Raw genomic sequence first — 13,618 nt, forward strand, 5'->3', positions numbered from 1 at the left:
ACTCAGTCACATGGACACAATTAACAGTGGAGGGTAAGCAAGGTAGTCACGTGCCTAGGAGGGAAAGGAAATGGGTTATGGAGAACACATCACAGATTGATTTGTTATTTCAAAACATGGAAATTGCCCCTGTTGTTGGCAGAATCTTGGCGATAAGCCTTTACATATTACTGTTTGGCTTTGTTGATTTATTTATAAGGAAACATCACCCAGCCAAAGATAATAAAAAGAAACAGAAAAATATCTTGAGGCAGTCATAAGAACGTTTGAAATGGAATCTTTGAATTCTCTTGTCAGTTTCTCATTATTTATTATGTTAAGGAAAAGTTAAGCATCCCTTATATCCTATTTTTAAATATTAATTTTCCAGGGCTCTCCAGTTAGTTCTTCTGGATTTTGTGTAAGTTCATCATCTCTTTTTTTTTTTACATCTTTATTGGAATATAATTGCTTTACAATGGTGTGTTAGTTTCTGCTTTATAATAAAGTGAATCAGTTATACATATACATATGTTCCCATATCTCTTCCCTCTTGCGTCTCCCTCCCTCCCACCCTCCCTATCCCGCCCCTCTAGGTGGTCACAAAGCACCGAGCTGATCTCCCTGTGCTATGCGGCTGCTTCCCACTAGCTATCTAGTTTATGTCTGGTAGTGTATATATGTCCATGCCTCTCTCTCGCTTTGTCACAGCTTACCCTTCCCTCTCCCCATATCCTCAAGTCCATTCTCTAGTAGGTCTGTGTCTTTATTCCTGTCTTACCACTAGGTTCTTCATGACAATTTTTTTTCTTAGATTCCATATATATGTGTTAGCATACGGTATTTGTCTTTCTCTAGTCTTTCCTGGCTCTCTACTCTTCATAGGAAATCAGTCATCCTGGAGAACAAAGCAGAAAGAAATCTAAATGTTATAATGCAGTAGGAAGTTCATCAGCCAGATCATCTTAATTGTCTCCAAAACCGCGGCTGCAGAGAGAAACTATTGCCTGGAGCTTGAACGAGTAATAAGCCTCTCATAGGTGTACTGGCTTCATTTTGTTGGATTTTTTTTCCAAATTTATATAGATAATCTTAAGATTCGTTAAGGACAAACTCAATTCAAAGGTTTGATTATAAATTTTCAGTTGAATAATAAAATGCTTTAATTCCTCTTATATTAAAAAGGAGGTCATTGTATTCAGTAAGACTGGAAATGAAAGCTTTATTCCACGTTCTAGGGGCAAAAAGGAAAGTAAGAAGCCCGCTGCAGTATGATTCCACTCAATTAAGGGTGGAAGTCCACACATGGGCACGCACAAGCATGTACACAAATGTAAACAGAGTCTGGCACGCATCCCCCCCACCCTTACCCCCAGGTAAATCACCCTTTTGGACTATGTCCACAGCACATGGAGGCCCAAACATTCCACTGTCACCATCACCCAACAATATATTTCAAAGTAAAATTGGCACCAGTCATTCTTCTTTAACTCAACAGCCTCAGCTCAGGACAGTTCGAGCAGAGGAATAAAAGGCAAACTGGTATGTTTTAGTCTGGAAAGTATGTTTTGTATCCCAGTGCATGGCTACAATTCCTGTGGGTACAAGATAGCTCAGCCTTGAGGTGGTGCCACGGACCTATGTGCCGACCCATAGTACTTACCATACTGTTCAAAATATGGTCCCTCACACCAAACAACATTGGCATCTCCTGAGAGCTTATTAGAAATGAAAGATCTCAGTCCCCACCCAAGAGTGACTGGATCAAAAATCTGTGTTTTAACATGTTTACCAGGTGATCTACATGCACGTAAAATATGAGAATCACTGTCCTACAGGGTTCTGTGTCCTCTTTGCCACCATTTCATCTCCTATTAATTTCTTAACATGATTATCATGTGAAAACTCAATTGTGTTTTGTTGATATCTCTTTATTAACATCGCTAAGAGGAGCGAGTCACTAGTTACACAATCCAACTTAATGAACTAGGCCTCTTAATTAGGACACAAATGGGCTTCCCTGGTGGCGCAGTGGTTGAGAGTCCGCTTGCCGATGCGGGGGACGCGGGTTCGTGCCGTGGAGCGGCTGGGCCCGTGGGCCGTGGCCGCTGAGCCTGCGCGTCTGGAGCCTGTGCTCCGCAACGGGAGAGGCCACAACAGTGAGAGGCCCACATACTGCAAAAATAAATAAATAAATGAATAAATTAGGACACAAATGCTTCATCTAAGATTAATCTAGTTGATTTCTTTGGTGGAGAAACTTACTTGATTTACAAAGGATAAAGGAATTGTGATGGAGTGGAGAGGCAGAGCCAGTTATCCTGATTTTCCTCAAAATCTACTTGTACTAAATATTTTAAAATCTTTTACCACTCAATAATTATAGTCAACAAAATGAAATTTTATCTTGTTGCTAAAAATTCACTCAGTTATTAAAGTCATGAAAGCAAAATTATAAACAATCACAGCATGCATATTTATTGATTTGATTGGGAAATCCTACAGCATGCAGAGTCCATACCATTTCCAAGAGGAATTAATAGAAACTCTACCAGGTACATATGCATTTATGCAAACGAATTTACAAGTGTCAAAGATTATCAAAATACATCTGAAATTTTTTAAAAATTTTTTGTTGTGACATTTTATGGTTAGCGTTATTCAAAAATTATTCATATACTTTAATTGGCAAAGGTTACAACCGCAACTATTATCATTGAGAGTTCTTTTCTACCTCTAGAAGTACAAGCCTAAGGCCATACTACAATTAGTATGAGTGGACTCTTTAAGAAATATGAGACCAATTATTCTCATGACTGACGAAATGCCGAATGACCTTAAATATTCCCACAATATATCAAGAACATTTCTTTTGTGGAAAGTGCCAAGAACTTATCCAAGAGCATCTTATGAAAAAGAATTTTCCCACAGTAGAAAAGAGGAAATGCATGCTGAAAGGCAACTACTAATAGGCAGTGTGAAGCATGTGACCTACTTAATTATGTGCCCTTGGGACATGCAAGCCGTTTGCAAAGCAACAAAGGCCTTAAAGGTCACATTTGAGGAGCACAAATCAGATGTAAGAAGGAAGAGGAAGGAATCCTGGTTGTGTGGCATCTTAATGAGATGAAACATCCTGTCACATCTTTATAGTCTATGGCTATTGACTGTGACTACAAACCCCCATGGGAAGGGGCAGAAATGCTTATTAAAATAGTGAGGAGCATGCTGCGTTTACAAATGAAATATGCTGCAATTGACGGATATTAACAATGAACTGGATTGGGCTGGTTTTACCCTTAGATTATAAATTTATAAGTAAAATAAAATTACATTTTTCTAATCTAATGGTTTTCCTATTACAATCTGCAAGCCCCTTTGTGGAAAAAGAGGCAAGGATCATAGTTCCTTGCCACATTACATCCTCAAAATAACTGTTCGCAAAATAAAATTCTTAAAAATCTCTCTCATGTAAGTAATACATGGAGACTTGCGCACCCCCAAAGAGCCCCCGTGGGTACCGATCCTCTCCATGTCTCTGATGGCACAAAGTAAAATGGGCAAAATAGTTGCCTTCTCACAAGTTCAATGTCCGTATCTCTAAAATGGCATTTCCCAAAATGGGTGTGTGCTTTTAATGAATTACAAATGCACGTACCAAAGATGTGTTCTATGAAGGCAACCCCAGCAATTATAAATGGAGCAACTATAATGACTGTCAAAGTCAGCCCAAAGCTCATGAAATTATAATACCTTACACTTTGTATTTTTCTCCAAGGAGCTTTGCACACTTTATAAGCCTGGAAATGTTTCTCTTTTTAGTAAAACAGTCCTTTAAAGGCTATTCCTGAGTGTTGAGTGAGATAAATTACACTCATTTCAGTAAGCTATTGTGCAGTTCTCAATATGTACAGTGTATTAAACTGTTCATCCGAGTGCATTTTTTATGTAGATGATGTAATAACACTTCCTGTTTTTTTTTTTCAGGCTATCTTAATCCATCTCAGTCTTCTTATATTTAATTAAAATATTCTTTTTTAAGTTTTACATTGATTAAATAGACCAGACAAGGAAATATATGCTACGGTTGAATTTTAACGCATGTAACATTTTGCACCTATGTGGGTTTTCTGCCCTTCTATATTTAAGAAGCCAAATTTTCTTGAGAAAGATTACATTTATGAAGTTGTTCAGTCCCTTGTTTAAATTACGTGCTATGTACTTATTTTCTTTTGGGGGGAGGGAGGAGTTTAATCAGGTTCACTGAGATATATTTTATACACATTGAAATTTTTCCTTTCAAGTGTACAGACCAATGAATTTTTATAAATATATATTTGATTAAGTCATCACCACCACAAACAAGATATGTAATATTTTTAATATTCCAAAATGTTTCCTCATGTCCCTTCACCATCTCAGCCCCACCCCCAGCCCCTGGCAACACTGATCTTTTTCCATCATTATAGTTTTGCCTTTTCTAAAATATCATATGAAATCATACAATATGTGGTCATTTGAATCTAGCTTCTTCCACTTAGCATGTTTTTCAGATTTGCCCACATTGTTGCAGGTATCAGTTCATTCCTTTGTATTACTGAGCGGTATTCCACTGTATATACGTACCATACTCTGTTTATCCATGCAAGAGTTGATGGGTTGTTTTCCAGTTTGAGCGATTATGAATAAAATTGCTATAAACATTCACATCCAGATCTTAGTTTTGACACATATATTTATTTCTCTTCGATAAATACATAGGGGTGGAATTGCTTGGCCAGGTGATAAGCAAATGTTTAACTTATAAGAAACTTACAACCTGTCACCCAGAGTGGTTATGCCATTTTGTATTTGCACCAGCAGTGACTGAGAATCAGTTGCTCCCAACCTTGTTCACACTTAACATTATCAATTTTCCATTGAAGCCATTCTAGGTATGTATTAGTATCTCACTGCACATTTCCCTAATGACTAATGATATTAAGCATATTTTCATGTGTTTATTGGCCATTTGTATACCTTCTTTGCTGAAATATCTTTTGAAATATTTTTCCATTTTAAAGTGCATTGTTTACTATTGATTTGTAAAAACTATATGTAGTCTGAGTACAAGTCCTTTATCAGATGTAGTTTTGTAAATATTTGCTCCTAGTCCGAGGCTTTTTTTTTTTTCAATTTTCTTGAGAATTTCTTTAGAAGAACAGAAATTTTTAATTTGATGAGATTTAATTTATAAATGTTTTCTCTAATGATTTATGCTTTTTGCACTCATTTTCGTTTTCATATGCTCTCCATATTTATTTATTTTTATTATTTTTTATTATTATTATTTTTTGCGGTACACGGGCCTCTCACTGTTGTGGCCTCTCCCGTTGCAGAGCACAGGCTCCGGACACGCAGGCTCAGTGGCCATGGTTCACGAGCCTAGCTGCTCCGCAGCATGTGGGATCTTCCCGGACCGGGGCACGAACCCGTGTCCCCTGCATCGGCAGGCGGACTCTCAACCACTGCACCACCAGGGAAGCCCATGCTCTCCATATTTAAAGCCTGTCTCTTGAATATTAGCTGAAATAAAACAACCATTATACATTTTCCTTTCCATTTTTAGTTTAAGTCATCTCATGTCAGGCATGTATTAGCTTCTTATTGCTGCTGTAACATATACCCAAGAATGTTTTGGCTTATGACACACATTTAATATCTTATAATTCTTAAGGTCAGAAATCCAAAATGATTTTTACTTGGCTAAAATTAAGGTGTCAGCAGGGCTACATTCCTTTCTGGAGACATTAAGGAGTAATCCATCTTGTTGCCTTTTGCAGCTTCTAGAGGCTCCCCACATGCCTTGGTTTGTGGCCCCTTCCTCCATCTTCAAAGCCAGCAATGACCTGTCTACTGCTTTTTACATCAAATCGCTCTGAACTTCTATCTGCCACTCTTTTCCACTTGTAAGGACCCTTGTGATTACATTGGTCCCACCTGAATAATACTGAATTATCTCCCTATCTTAAGGTCAGCTGATTAACAACCTTAGTTCTATTTACATCCTTAATTTCTTCTTGCCCTGTAACATATTCACACGTTCTGGGGGTTAGAACAAGACATCTTTGGTGGCCATTATCCTGCCTACCATGGGCAAGTTGGTAAGAAATCGGACTAAAAGCATCTGTACTACCATAACCTCTGGCCTATCTTTTTACGGTACTTAAGAGACACACTGCACTGCCCCAATCTATTTGTTTGTCTGCCTTCAATCCTTAAATTGTGAGCTCTTTGAGGAAAGAGACTGGATTTTTTTTTAATCTCTGTAACCCTAACAGAGATAGGGCTGCCATATAAAAGGTAGTCAAAAAATATTTGATAGTTCATGAATAAGTGAATGGATGGATGAATGAATGAATGGATGATGAATGAATGAATAAGATTTCTTCAAATCAACCTGCTGGTCTTGCTCCCACCTATTTTCATCAAGATACTTTATGCTGAGTGGGTTAAACCTTAGATCTATTGCTTATTTGCTCTATGACTTTGAGTTTCTGGATTCGATTTTTATTGCAGCTGTAACAAATTATCACAAATTTAGCAACTTAAAAGGACACCCATTTATCATCTCACAGTTCTATAGTTCAGAAGTTTGGTGTGGCTCGGTGGAGTCCTCTGCTTTGGTTCTCACAAGGCCAAAACCCAGGCATTGGCCAGGCTCTCATCTGATGAGGCAAGGGAGAATTCATTTCTTCATGGCTGTTGGATTGAGGTCCCTGTTGCTGGCTTTCCTCCAGAGTCCACTCTCTGCTTATAAGGGCTGCCCACACACATGGGGCCCCTCCACCTTTAAAGCTGCAGAATGGAGTCTGAGTCCTCACCCTTCAATTCTCTCTGGACTTTGGAATCTGCCCTTTGAAGTCTCATGTGATTAGATCAGGCCCATCTGGATAATCTCCATGTCTTAATGTCAACTGACTTGGGACTTTAATTACAGCTGAGAAATCCCTTCACAGCACTACCTAGATTAGTGTCTGATTAAATAACCAGGGAACTGGAATCATGAGATGGGGTGGGGCAAGGTGGGGAGAATCTAAAGATTTCTGTCTACCCTGGCTTCTAACTTAACCAACCTGTACCTTCCTTCCCTTTTATAAAAAGTGAGGGTGGGAATTATCCCTAACTCTTTTATTGCTATAGGAATTTAAATACCATAATCCATGTAATATGCCTAGCACAGTTCCTAGACTGTAGTTGAAATTTAAAATATATTCATTTTGTAATGTACAACAGGATTATTACAATTAGCACTGCTATACATTATATATGAAAGTTAAGAGGGTAAATCCTGAGTTCTCATCACAAGAAAAACGTATTTTCTTTTTCTTTTATTTTGCCTCTATATGAAATGATGGATGTTCGCTAGACTTGTAATCATTTCATGATGTATGTAAGTCAAATCATTATGCTGTACCCCTTAACCTTATACAATGCGGTATGTCAATTATATCTCAATAAAACCAGAAGAAAATATATATATTCATTTTCTTACAAAAGTATATTCATTTTCACAAATGTCTACATTATTTTTCTATTACTCTAGGAACTTATTGAAAAATCTGTGCAAGAATGAACTTGCCTCCTTTTAATAATTAAAGCTGAGTTTGCTCTCTGAAAAAACTATATTTTGCATGAAAAATAAGGAACTTTTCCATGTAAATTTAAATGGAATTCCATGTGGTGTTTTACATATTATTTTCGACATATTTGAAAACTTTGAATAAAGTATTCTAGGTGAATCAAAAAAAAATCAAATAGTCTTATATGCTTTACCATCAATAACAGATTTTCTAGGAAGCTTCACTGCTCCAATTAGTTTTTATTATTTCCTACCTTCATTATAGGGAAACTAATGTTGTGGTATGCATTCTCTTTATACCAGGAACTAATTTGAACTAATTTAATCTCTTTAATACCTCCCTAATTTACTAAAGAATCTTCCTAGTTCTTTGATGTGGAAAGACAAATGATCAACAGCTGTTCTCACCAGAGAGTTCCTAACCTCTGACATGGGCTAAGTGAGTTAATCTATAAAACGGTTGACATTCTGATGGCTAGGTTGAGGGCTTTTAATAGGTAAAATACTTATAAAAGAATGAATCAGATATTTCTGTCTCCAAAAATTACCTCTTTTTCTCATTAGGCCTTTGGTTCCCTAATGATTTTGTCTGTCTTCCACATAAAATGAGAAGACAGATTTCTAACAAGATAACTGTGGTTTTCGATCATTCCCAGTATTCTTCCAGCATTCTATTTTATGAAATGTGTTTTTCAACCATGAACAATTCATCTATTTATATATTAACAGTGACAAATTCATTTCACTCTATACTTATGGAAAAATATTCAAGTTAATTCACAACAAAGATTATAATAACTCACGGGGAATCCTTTTTCCCTTTTCTCGTTTTTGTTTTTGTTTTGTTTTGTTTTTAGAAGGACATTTGGTCTACTTCCATCTGTACAGTTTTTAAAAGAATTTTCTATTATTTCATTTGGTCTTCACCACAGCCCCTTTGAGAGGTCAGATGACGGTTATTATCACCTTTTACCAGTGAGGAAATGGGCTTAGGGAGGATAATTGACTTGGTTATTTTCATGTTAGCTGGTAAAAAGCCGAGCTACGTCCTCTGATTTTTCATCCTGTGTTCTTTCCTTGATGCAACGCAGCAATTATATTTGAAACATCTCTCAGTTGACAGACTCACATTTAGGTGTAAATTATTTAGCCACATGTTAAGCTTTGCTAATTTGTTTTAGCTCACTCAATTCTGAGAAACATTAAAAGGTAGGACCCATACTACAGAAAACCTAAGATTTTGTGTATAGATGTGAAATTTAAAAATTCTATTATGAGATATAATTAAAAATGCATTCATTATTATTATCTTCCCATCGTAAATTGCAATAACTGTTCTCTGAATATTCTTTTTTAACTCTAATTTTTACAGTTCTAGTTTTGAAAGCCTCATTTTTCACCCAAAGTCCACAAAGCTATCTTAGCTACAGTAAGTAGTATCATGCTTTTTTGGGGAAAGTTAATAAAAACTAGAGTGACTATATAATTTATCATCCAAACAAAGGAACTTTTGAGAGTGAAAGAAATACTATTAATAATTATGCTGGAAAAAGAAGTATAAACCAGGTTGGGCCCAAGGAAACCAGGATATATGGTCACTCTAATAATAACACCCCGAGCCCCCTGACCTCAAAGTTTCTTTAGTGGTAACAACCTTTATCTTCATTACCCTCCCATTAAGCTGCCTAAATTTAAAACTGGGCTTTGGGCCTTGGGCCTTGTCATCACCCCAAACTGCTTCATTTCCAAAATTTTGAGCTCCAAAATTTTCCTTTCCTCCTTCCCTTCCCACTGCCTCACTATTACTGATTCTGCCTTTGGTCCTCCAGTTCCTGGACCACCTCTGTTCTTACAACCCATCTACCAGACTGCAGGCTCATTTGTCTCCAACACAGACATTCCCTATGGGTAGCCATTGCAGTAAAGCTTTCACTGGAAGCCTTGATCTCTTGTACACCATGTCCTTCCAATGAAACCAACTTTTCAGTTCTTCATCCTGGGTATTATCTCTTCCCTTCCTTATCATGAGGCTGTTGGGCATAACCGAAGAAAGTCACAAAACCAAACTCATTTGTTTTGTTTTTGTTTTTCAGATTCATCTTGTCTGTTAGCAACTGGTGCCTCCCTTCTATTTAACAATCCTTTCATTCATCACTAATTAATGTGTTTTCTTCCATGCTCCTCAGGAATAAATCAGACATAATTTCTGCCTTCCAGGAGAATAAAAATAGTAGAACAGATAGTCATGGGTTCAAAAAGAACAATTAAGAATTATAGATATAAAGATAGCAGTATGTTGGGTTATAAAGAAAGAACATAAATAAAGAACAGGATGAAACGAGCCAGGAAATGTTTCACAGAGGGTTACTGATTGAACTAGGAGTTGAAAAGTGAATAGGCATCCTCAACTAGCAAGGAAGTGGGATGAAAGAATATTCCAGGTAGAAAGAGCATCACGATCAAAAGCAGGAAGATACGAAATTGCCTAATGTACTTGGAGGATGGAAAGCACATCTGAATGTCTGACCTGTGCACTTCAGATGAGGCTGGAGAAATGTGGACATTATACAGAAGACAATGGGGGCCACTGACTAAACAGGAGAGTGGTGTGATTGGTTTTACATTATAAACATATCACTTTGGAGGTGAAGTGAAGGATAGACAGGAAGGATGCAAGATTTGAGCCTGCAGTAGCAATGAAGTGACCATTGCAGATGTTTAGGTAAGAGATTCAAGAAGAAATTACCTTGGAAGAGTGAAAACTATCTTGAATGCCCTACACAGTAGTACCCAATAGTGGGTGCCCAAGTAATACTTTGAAGAAAAGATAGTAACTCAAACACGAAGAGAAGGTGGATGTATTGAGTCACTGAGGTGCCCTCCATTCTCACTAAGATCTTATTTTCAGGAAATGTTGGAGAAATAGAAAAAGGAATTATTGTCACCTGCAGACAAATAAGCTTATGAAACCAAGAGCTAGTAAATATTGAGAGGCAGATAGGCTTGAGAAGACTGCTTCTAAACTAAACTAGCTCTTTGGGGCAGAAATGAGACGTCTAGTTAAGAATGTCAATTAGTCTCCTTAAGATGCCAATGGATGCAACAATGTTTTATACACTGAAGCATTTCATAGCTTGGTGTCCAACAGTATTCAGATTTGTGAAGATGTTAGTTTCATTAGTAAATATATTTCCTAATGAACTAACACCTGAGAATTAATCCAACTGGGTTTGATTTATTTGTTACAGTTTCCTAAACCATAACAATTGTCTAGTATAGGTTTTTGATTAGAAAAAATTATAGGGTGGGACTCAGAAAATAATTGTAACTTTATCATTCAGCCCAGCCTCTTAATATTTCCTTTCAAAAGAAAATTCCAAATGACTGGGAGAAAGAAGAAGAAATAGAAAACCTACATTCAGTTTCTGAAAGCTCTACGTGAATGAACCAGAGCAGGGTTAGATCAGCAGTACCTCTGTTGTTTTACTGAAGAGTCTTTTCAATTGCTTCATCACACACACACTCTCTCTCTCTCTCTCTCTCTCTCTCTTTCTCTCTCTCTCTCTCTCTTCAGGGAAATTAACATTTTCTGTAGGTGGGTTTTCTTATTCATTTTCCTGCTAATGGGAACAAATTTAGGATGATCTTACAAAATTCTTAGTATTTCACATAGAGTTATTGTATTAGTGTTCAAGTTCCCTTCTAATAGATTTGATCCTTCTGAGACAAACAAAAATTTATAAGCCTAATTAAATGTACATATCTCCCAGCCAAAGTGGAAAACAAAACATCTTTTTTTTCATTTTGTGATTCTCTTATTTGGACCTTTCCTTACAGGGGATATTTGGCTTCAGAATCAAACCAGCATTTCTAATTGGTGAAACAAAAGAGTGATATTTGAAGTAATCAGTTGTGACAAGCCATACATGATAATTTAGGCAGTTAGGATGTAGAAAAAATGTATCAGGAAAATAAAACAGAATACTTAGAGATACAGAATTGGAAATGCAATTTCCAGATAAAATGAGCTATTTTGCCAAATATTTTTAGAAAATTGTAAAACTTCCTCAAATATAAACTAGAGCCATTTTAAGAATTAATAACCTAAATGAAGATTTATAATATTAATTTTATGATGTTTAGAGAACACTAATGAAATCAGAAATGATTAATAGTTATATTTTCGGTCTTGGAAAAAAGTTACACTCTGAAATTTATTTGAATTAAAATATTTATGAAGAGTATAAAGCTTGGAATGCATAAAATTTAGCTGTAAGATATAGCTGCATATTATAAAACATGAAATATGTAAAAGCATTCAGTCAATTCTAGAAAGAAGATGCATTTGAGAGATATTGCTTTATTTATGAGAAGACTTTACTGTAATAAATTAGAGGATCAATAGTTATTTTGAAGACATGTTATCAGCCTATCACAAAATTTCACATGCTCTGAGTCTCAGGGCAGAGACAGTTATTACAAAGGACCCTGAGTCAAACCTACTTGCTGATCTTGTAGAGCCTCCTGGAAAGACAGGAGGACTGTCTTTCCTGTCTGGGACTCCTTCTGGGGACATAGACCCTGGCAGCAGCCATTTTTGGAAACTCATTCTAACACAAGGATACTGGTGCTTGCAAGAACCATTTTGGAGTCCTCCCTCTAGCTTAAAAGCACTGGGGGCTTCTCTGCCAACCAGCAAACTGACACCAGCCCTGGGAACCCCAGGGCCCCACAGCCACCTGCATGGGGACCTGGACTCACACACCAGTGTATTGGCACCAGCCCTGGTCCCCCTCAGTCCCCACAGCCAGTTGCCTTGAGACACAGTCCCACCCACCAGTGGGCCAGGAGCCACTGCTTGAGACAGGGTCTGGAAGCCAACCAGGCTATGGACAAACCCCACTCACCAGCACACCTACAGTACTCAGTCCCACCACAACAGAAGGGCCCACAAAGGCCACATAGAGGACACACCAAGAGCATATAGCTCTGATGACCAGAAGGGAGTGTGCTGCTGGGCCCCATAGTACATCTCCTACATAAGGCCACTCCTCCAAGGTTGGAAAATGTAACTGACCTGCCTAATATATAAAAATAAACACAGAGAATTAGGTAAAATGAGGAAACCGATGGATATGTTCCAAACAAAGGAACAAGACAAAACCTCAGAAACTAAATGAAGTGGAGAAAAGAATCTACCTGATACAGAGTTCAAGGTAATGATCATAAAGATACTCAATGAACCTGGGAGAAGAATGGATATACACAATGAAAATCTAACAAAGAGTTAAAAAATCCAAAGTAGAACCAAACAGACCTGAAGAATACAATAACTAAAATAAAAAGTACACTAGAAAAAATCAACAGTATTTTACATGATGAAGCATAACAGATTAGTGAACTGGAGACAGAGTAGTGGAAACCACCTAAACTAAACATAAAAAAAAAAGAATTTTTAAAAAATGAAATTAGTTTAAGAGACTTGTAGGGCAGTGTCAAGCATACTAACATTTGCATTAAAGGAGTCCCAGAGGGACAGGAGAGAAAGAAAGGGCTAGAAAACTTATTTGAAGAAATAATAGCAGGAAACTTCCCTAACCTGGGGAACAAAACAGACATTCAGATCCAGGAAGCACAGAGACACCCAAACAAAGTGAAACCAAAGAAATCCAAACCAAGACATTATAATTAAAATGGTAAAAATTAAAGATAAAGAGAGAATATTAAAACCAGCAAGGAAAAAGCAACAAGTTACATACAAGTGAACTCCTATAAGGCTATCAGCTGACTTTTCTGCAGAAACTTGTCAGGCCAGAAGAGAGTGTCAAGATATATTCAAAGTGATGAAAGAACAACAGCTATACCCAAGAATACTCTACCTAACAAGGCTATCATTTGATTTGAAAGAGAGATAAAGAATTTTACAGACGAGCAAAAACTAAGAGTTCAGTACCACCAAATCAGCTTTACAGGAAATGTTAAAGGGACTTCTCCAATCAAAAAAGAAAAGACCACAAC

The sequence above is a fragment of the Grampus griseus genome (assembly GCF_964374135.1).
Source record: "Grampus griseus genome assembly, chromosome: 17".
Taxonomy (NCBI): domain Eukaryota; kingdom Metazoa; phylum Chordata; class Mammalia; order Artiodactyla; family Delphinidae; genus Grampus; species Grampus griseus.